The following is a 9,236-nucleotide window of genomic DNA, read 5'->3' as shown; positions in this document are numbered from 1 at the left end:
AGCATTTAAGTGTAGAAAATGAAGTAAAGTATGATATTTTGTTTGTGCACGTCATATAGGACGATAATAATTTAAGTCTAAAGAGGCTAGTAGCACGAGGTAACTTAGTGCTAGTCTTTAGCATCGCAACAACAACACATAGATTGAAAATCATTGAAGGGATGATTTTTACACTCCAGTTTGCTAATTTTTAATGATAAATGTTGGTGCATAATAAGCATCCACATTTGCAATTTGCATGCCACATGGTATAATCTCCTGGATGCATAGCACTTGTATGCTGTACATTGACCAACATTGAGAGTGCGAGGAAGTCCCTTGCTGAAGGTTAGATGAGCAGTTCTTTGGGGGTAGTTTAGTGAGGAAACATTAAATCTTTCATTGTTTGATAAATCAGAGAGTGGAGCTTGTACATTTGTTCTTTATGTTGAAGCAGTGCATCTTGGGGCCAATCCCTGAGATGTAGGAGAGTTGTAGTGAGGCCACGGTGTTTCAGCCGAGAGGTTGCCTCTTGTGTATGTGATATGACGTATCATACCTAAATGTTATGGGATCTCCCTTGGAGGAGTAGGGGAAGGTAAATGTTGGACTGTGTCATATTACAAACGCAAAATCGATATTAGAGTTTAGTGTAGTGTGAGCCTTAAACACCCCTGGCCGCGATACTGTGTGGGGTGTCTTGTGTGTCTTAGAGATCTAGCTAGTGCTAGAGAGCCAGTGTTGGGCCCATTTTAGGTATCGACACAATCCTTTATGCCAAGAGTATTCAACTATATGAGAGCCACAAATAGGATTCCTTTATGCTTAAGGGTCTAGAACTCCAACACCCATGCACTTACCAATTTGAGACTCAAGGGTGCAAGTATCCTAGTAGATGTTAGGTTCTAATAAGACCTTATATCCATGTTGGTCAAAAACCTATAAAGTGGTTAGGTAAAACCTACATACAACATGAACATGATTAGGTTAAACTTGTAAATTAGTCCAATCTACAGCAAAAGATAGTAAAGGTCAAGATGGCATGATCCGTTGCTATACCAATTGATCTTGAGATCTCAATGTTCTTGATGTTTGGTGTTAATGATGGTGACCCTATTAGGTAGCCCATTTTACTTGCCTCACACTTGTGGTTCTAGCATATGAGGGCATCTAAATCTTGGGCAAAGGTGTTTGAACTAGAAGCATAATTTGCTACTGGGAAATGAATGTTGAAATCTAAATCATGTGGAGTGCAGGTTGTATTTACAACCATTGCCACCATAGATGTTACAAATAAATTGAATGTTGAAATTTGAATTGTGCATACTATAGCTTGCAATCCTGAGCATTAATTTTATCTATGATAAACCATGATGGTTGCTAAAGGTGACATGATATTTTCACTAAAAATGATTGATTTTATATTTGATTTTCCATAGGATTGTTTGCCTCAAATCTAATGCTGACTTGCCCCTTAAATCTTGTGTTGAATTGCCCCTCATTGGAGCACCCTTACTTGACAACTGTTTGGAGGCCAAAAGCACACACTCTCTCTCTATAGGTGTGTGTGAGTGTCCCTACACTCATCATCATACCAACCATTTTGAGGGGCAGTAGCATGTGGAGGATTGCATGGAGATACTACTTAGTTCTTTCTACTCATATGATGTTGATCCTCTGTTCTTCTCTACTTAGAAGGCCACATGCTCTAATGCCCTATCCTTCTCTACCTAGGAGGTCTTATACCCTATTCTTCTCAAAATCACAAATATATAGATTTGATTGGCCACAGAAATGTAGCCTATATACAACATGAACATGATTAGCTCAAATTGATAAACTTGTCCTACCTATAGCAGTGCAAAAATAAAGTATTCATAAATATTGCAACCTGAGTGACCAATGTGTTACTTCTTTGATTTCCCTCTACCTACTCACAAATGCAACATGATCGATGCAAAAGGGGAGCTATTATAAACAACCATTGCTGCTATAGATGATACAAATCAACTGAATGTTGAAATCCAAATTATGAATGTTGTAGGTTGTAATTCTAAGCATTAAATTTGTCTATGTTGCAACATGATGGTTTCTAAAGATGACATGATAATTTCACTGAATTGATTGATTTTACATTTGATTTGCTATAAGAAATGCCTTAAATCATTTGTTGACTTGCCCCTCACGCGCCCCTCAAATCCCATGTTGACTTACCCCTCATTGAAGCACTCTTGCTTGGCAATTGTTCAGAGACCAAAAGGAATTCTACATTCATCATCATATGAACCATTTCAAGGGGCCATAGAGCATCAAGGCTTACATGGAGCTACTTCTCACTTCTTTCTACTCTATTCTCTAAATCAGAAATATGCATAGAAAATTGGCCTACATGTTGCTCCTATTTTCTTCTCTACCTAGGAGGTCACATGCTTTGATGCTTTGCCCTTCTATACCTAGGAGGCCATGTACTCTGTTCTCTAAATCACAAATATGCATAGAAATTTGGCCATATAAATGCAATATATATACATCATGAACATGATCAATTCAAATGGACAAACTTGTCCTACTTGTAGCAATAGTAGAAATAAAATAATCATAAATGTTGTGGCTTGAGTGACCAATCTACTACACACTTGTTTGATTACCCTATACCTACTCACAAATCTTGCATGATCAATGAAATAGGAGTTGTTCCTCAACACCCCCTCTTGGATCCTAGATGTGTCCTCCTCCAAAGCCTCCTTTCTCACCTTCCTCAGTCTCATCCGCATTGAAAGACTCTTCTTTGGTGGTAGCATTAACTTGCACATGATTTGAATTGTTAGTAGAAATTAGTAGTTGACTCTAGTGGCATACATAGGGCCAAATGTGGATTTGGTGTACTTGATTTTTAGAAACTATTGAGGTTTTGCTAAGGGACGAGCATGTTGATTATATTTTATCTTTTATAGAGCTCATGCCTTCTTAGATGAAAAGACGAACACCTTCCCAAGAGGACTTCGTAGCATCTAGCTTAAAACCATTAGCAATCAACCTAGCGAGAGACCTTGGTAAGTAGGAAGAAGTGTGTGCCACTACTTGGAATTCTATTATCTATTCCAAATTCTCCACATAGTACAAGATAAGACACAAGCTGCAAGCCCACAGAGTTCATTCTTCTCATCTACTATGCATTGAATGCTAAAATTTGTGACTCCTACTTTTGGTTATGATGCAACTAATGGATGACAAGATGCTGCCAATTTTGGTTGTAAGAGGCACCATCATTTAGAACTAAATGTTGAATATTGAAATTTGAACTAATTAAAATAAATACCATCAAATTGAATGACTCCAATATGACTGTACAATTCAATATCTTCTCTTGGATGTAATGATATTGCACCTCTATATGCTTGGTCATATATTTGGTAAACAATTTCACGAAATAGCTATGTAGAATGGTAGCAACATGGCTCTTAGAACATCTAAGATCATTTAATAATCTACAAAGGAACATTGCCTCATGTGATAATAATCCAAGTATCTCTAAGATTTTCTATGTTTTGTGAGAAGCTCTGAATGTCTTTATACATGCTTTTGTCTAAATACATAATTCAGAAGTGTACATGTGGTGTAGAACATGTATCTAAATGATGGAGACGTGTTGCTATAGGTTTTCCATGTCTATCCATGACTCTAATTGAGCTTTTGGCAAATGATAACAACCAAAATGAGCCCTTGCCTACCAAACATATGAAATTACTACCACTATTGTTACTTCCTTCACCATGTCTCTTTGACTTGCTACAAAACTAACCTTACAGAGACCTGTGTCCTCAATCTTGTCTTCAGCCACAACTAGATTCTTGTTCTCCTTTGAATGCCATGCTTATTGTAGTTGTCCAATGTTGCAGCAAACAGAAGGGGCAGACTAAAGTAGGAGACGTAGGCATGATAGGGTTGGGTTTGTTATGGCAGCACAAGGATAGTGTACATTCAGCACACTTTTGATGTCCACACTCTGTAACCTCAATATGGTATAGGTGTCCTCAAAACAAACGTAGCGGAGTTCATTTTTCTCATCTATTGTGCACTGAATGTTGAAATTTGTGACTCATAATTTTGTTTATGAAGCAACTAATGGATGACAAGGTGCCACCGATTGAGGCTGCAAAAAGAGGCACCACCATTTGGAACTAAATGTTGAATGTTGAAATTCGAACTAACTACATTAAAGATCATCAAACTAAATGACTTTAGTATGACTATACAATTCAATATATTCTCCCAAATGTAATGATATTACATCTCTAAATGCTTGGTCATATGTGGTGGAAAATAGTTTCTACAAATAGTTATGCAAAATGATAGTGGGATGGATTTGAGAAAAACCAAGCTCATTTAATAATCTACAAAGGCACACTGCCATGTGTGGTAATACAACAAGTCTCTCTAAGATTTGGTACGTTATGAGAAGCTCTAAATGTCTTCATACATGTTTCTATGTTTGAAGATAGAACTCAAACCTATGCATGTGGTGCTAAACATGTATTTAAATGATGGAGATGTGTTGTTGTAGGTTTTCCATGTCTAGATCCATGACTCTACTTGAGCTTTTGGTAGAGAATAGTAGCAAAATGAGCCCTTGCTTACCAATCCTATGAAATTGCTATTGCTATTGCTATTTCCTTCACCATGTCTCTTTGACTTGCTACAAAACTAACCTTGCATACAATCGATAATGCCTGGATTCTTGTTCTCGTTTGAATGTGTTGATTCTAGTTGTCCAATGTTGCAGTGAAAGAATGGGAAAACTAGAGCAGGAGATGTAGGCATGGTAGGGTTGGGTTTGTTATGGCATCACAATGACAGTGCACATTTAGCACAGCGCGCCCTCTGTCGCAGGCTGCAGGTCCTTGTGTATTATCAAATCCCACGCCTTTGTTCATTATATATATCTATTGCGCCTTCTCGCTCTTCGAGAGAGCCAGCGCAACCACCTCCCACGCACGTTCTCCACCACCCACTCCCCACCACACAGCTGATTAATTACTTATTGTCTTGAAAAGACGTTTAGAGCTTTTTAATTCCTTATATTTTAGCAGCCATCGTTTTTAATTCCTTACATTTTTGACAACCATAATTTTTCATTCCTTGTAACTCGAGAGCCTTAATTTTCAATCCCTTATTCGCCATGTTTTAAGAGCCGCACCACATCTCTCCTGGAGAGTTCCAACATGAGCAAAAGCACCTTCTATTGGGGCGGTTACATACTCAGTAAAATGTCCACACTCTAGAATCCCAATGGTACAATTGTGCTAAACACAAATGTAGCATAGTTCATTGTGCAGTAAATGCTAAAATCTCTAAGGGGACAATTAAAGTATATTTTGACAAAGAAATGATAAAAATAAGAGCCCCTTTATAGTAGTATGAGGGAAGTCTAATAAGGGCCTAAGAGCAAGCAAAAAATTCAAGAAAGGAAAAGAAATAACTTATGCATGCTCAAACACCATCTTTTCAATACAACATGCCCAAAATGAGAACCTTGAGCTAATCCAAATCCATGAAAAAGTTGTCAAGAAATGGAAAGAAACCTTGGAGGAGTATAGTGCAATCATCAAGAGTTATTATAGTAATAGATACAAATGCTCAAGGAAACTTTAGATACCTAACAAGCACTAAGCAAACATGTTGCTTAGTTATAAATGCAACTAGCTCAAGAGCTCTAAGCAAGTGAAGATTGCTGGCTTACTAGCAAGGTCCCAGTCATTAAAAAACCTTATGAGTAGTGAGATAGGGCCTTCAAGTGGCTAGAAGAAACCATAAGAGGCTCCTTGATGCATAACACAAGGAACTTGGAAATCTGCTATTGTGAACCGAATGCTAAGATATGGTGCCTATTCATGGCAAAAAAATTACATCTATAGTTTTCCCTTGTTTGTGGCTAGAAGAAACCATAAGAGGCTCCTTGATGCATAATACAAGGAACTTGGAAATCTGCTATTGTGAACCGAATGCTAAGATATGATGCCTATTCATGGCAAAAAAATTACATCTATAGTTTGCCCTAGTTTGTGGTCCCATAGTTGTGTCATGTAGCAATTTTCAGCACTCCTTGATCCTCTCATTCCTATAAAAATCAAAATTTGAGGCTCCATACAATTAGTGAACTGTATCTTTTTGTGAACCATAGGAAAAATCAATTTTTGAGGTTAGAAGTTTTGTGAGCAAACCACATGTAACTACAAGTTGGTATAACCTCACTCTCTACATTGCAATTCCATAAAGATAGCTCCATTTGGACAACTATAATCAGGTGCACTACATGTGCATGCCATATTGAGGAAGTAGAAACCTCTAAAGCAAATTTTCATTGGACCTTCAAAGGTTAGACTACTCTAGAATCCAATGAGATTGATGAAGGCTGAAGATCCATAGCTAGATTGTCATACAATACACTATAATTTCAAAGTAGGACTCTTGTTTCCATCACTATAACCAAGATGATGGCCATTGTATGCCATACAATGTTGAGAGTCTCTTGCATGTATGCTTGCAATCTCCTACAAAAGATGGACTGTATTCTTATAAATCAAAGTTGTGAGAAGGAACACTAGAACCTACAAAGCAAGATGGGAGCCTACACAACTCAAAATTCTTACATCTATACAACACTGAGAATCTCTTACATCTTTATGTTAAGAGTCTCTTACATATATGCTTGCAATTTTCTACATCTACAAAAGATGGATTATATTCTTGTAAATAAAAGTTGTGATATGGCGGCATACATGAACTGGCAAAGGAAGATGGTAGCCAGTTGAAACGAAACCTCAATTCAAAGGGACAATTCGAATCCCCAACTCTTTGAATGTAAGAAATGTTGAGATATCGAGCTCCACTCGTGATACGCCAGGGTGACCGTTGTGTATTTATGTCACCGACTTGTCAGTTGCAGACGCGGTTGGTACACCGCCTATGAATAATAGCTACATGATAGCTATCCTTATCTACTCTAGTTCGTGGCTCAGTTAGTATGCCACCTTAGTTATTTGAGTTTGGTTTGAGACCCATATAGAGGGTTCTTCTATTTCTTTGTACTTGAGTTCTTTTTGGCTTACACAACTAAGAAGAGGAAAACTGTTTTCAGCCTCCACCCTTGTGTGTCTTTCCCCATTGTGCAAGCAAGAAAGCTTCAAGCGAGACTCCTTCCTTCTCTCCCACAATCTTGACATGGTATCAGAGCCTTGTTCGTGGTAAGGAGCTCAAGAAAGCAAGCCAAGCTCGCGGTGTTCTGGTAAGAGGAGCAGTGTTGCTTTCATCTTCTGTTTTGGAAGCAGATCTCTACAGGTAGCACAGCCGGAAAGTGCAGGAGTGCATTGTCTCAGGTTGAGACACCCTTCGCGGTGAAGCAAGAGGGCAGTATATGTTGCGGGTAAGGGCTTCAGCCCTTGGCGACCTTGTTTTTTTTATTTGAGGCCATTTCGGGGCCTGTTTTGGAGGCGGAAGTTTTCTGCATGCACTCAGGAAAAGGCTCAGTTTTATGCTGTGCAGCCACTGTTCTACAGGTCGGTGAATAGTTACTGTAAAAATTGCATTGTATGCTTGTGCGCAGAGACATTGGGAGTTACAGAATCATCCCTGTTGCCTGTTGATGCAAAATCGTCACTAGGAAGGGACTGTGTGGTCAAATACCACTTTCGCCAGTTTTGCAGATTTTCCCTTGTGAGGGTGAAGCTGTGTTCTTTGCAGTGACAGAATTTTTTGCAGTGTTCTGTAATGGCGTTTGATTCTCTTTCACAGATTGTCACTGAAAAGCTTGACAAGAACAACTTCCAAGCATGGAAGTTTAGAATGACGAATTTCCTTATGGGAAAATGATATTGGGAATTTGTTGCAGGAAATGAAGAAGAACCAGTTCTTCTTGATGTTCCCAATCAACAACAAATGCAGGCATTTAAAGCATGGCATGAGAGAGCCAGGAAAGTTATGTATTGGCTGTCTATCAGCATTTCAGACTCTATGATTGTGCCTATTCAGGATGCAAGTACGCCAAAGGAGGCATGGGATACTTTGTCAAAAATGTATAGCACAAATACGCAAGCCAAGAAAATGAAGCTCAAGCAAGAGTTGCACAATGTGCAAAGAGAAAATATGAGCATCAACGACTACTACATGAAGGTGAAGAAGATTGCAGATGCACTTGCTTCCATTGGGTCACCAGTGGAAGATGATGATTTAGTTTCTGTGACCTTGAATGGTCTAGGAAAGGATTATGCACAGTTTCGAACATCCATTTCAGTTCGTGAAAGGTTTCCTGATTTTGAGGAGCTGATTGCTCTTCTAATTTCTGAGGAGCAAAGAAATGGTGGTGCATCTTCTTCAGGAGGAACTTCAAAAGAAGCTGTCTTCTACTCAAATGCTGGAAGAGGTAGAGGCAGAGGTAGAGGAGGCCGATATGGAGGCCGTGGTAGAAATCAGAATATGCAGCAAACTCAAGAAAACTGGTCCTATGGAGGAGGACGTGGTAACTCTAGAGGCAGGGGGAGCCAAAGAGGTCGTGGTGGATGGCAAAGAGGCCAAAATGCAAACAGTAATGTTGAATGCTACTATTGTGGTAAAATGGGTCATATGGCTAAAGACTGCTATAAAAAGCAGAATGACATCATGAATGGAAAACTGCAACAAGGAAATTATGCATCCTCTAGTAGACATGGTGATGACAGAAATGAGCATCTGTTTATGGTGCAGCACATGAACAACTCTGTGACAAATGCAGAAGAAAGCAATGATGTATGGTATGTTGACTCAGGTGCATCAAACCACATGACAGGTCATGCAGAATGGATGGAGGATGCAAGGAAAATGGAAAAACCAGGATTTGTGGAGACTGGTGATGATATTGCACATCCTATTGTGCAGATTGGAAAAATTCCCTTGTCTATGCAGGATGGGAAAAAGAAATACCTGTCCGATGTATTTCATGTCCCGAATATCACCAAGAATCTGGTTTCTGTTGGTCAAATGGTTGAACAGGGCTTGCAGGTCAGATTTAATCCTCATGGATGCTTTGTTGAGGATATGAAAAATAAAGGTCGCTTGATAGCAAAAGGAAAGAAGAAGGGCAGAATGTTTACATTGGATGCAGACATGTCTGAATTGAGTGCAGCAATGTTTGCACATGGGACCGGTGTAGTTGCATATATTGATATCTGGCATAAACACATTGGTCATGTTAATGTACAACGACTTAAATCAATGCAGGCCCA

The sequence above is a fragment of the Lygodium microphyllum genome, chromosome 17 (genome assembly GCF_053477565.2).
Source record: "Lygodium microphyllum isolate KBCC chromosome 17, Lygodium_microphyllum_v1.1.10, whole genome shotgun sequence".
Taxonomy (NCBI): domain Eukaryota; kingdom Viridiplantae; phylum Streptophyta; class Polypodiopsida; order Schizaeales; family Lygodiaceae; genus Lygodium; species Lygodium microphyllum.
The sequence above is the reverse complement of the archived record's forward strand: the minus strand, read 5'-3'. Positions refer to the sequence as shown.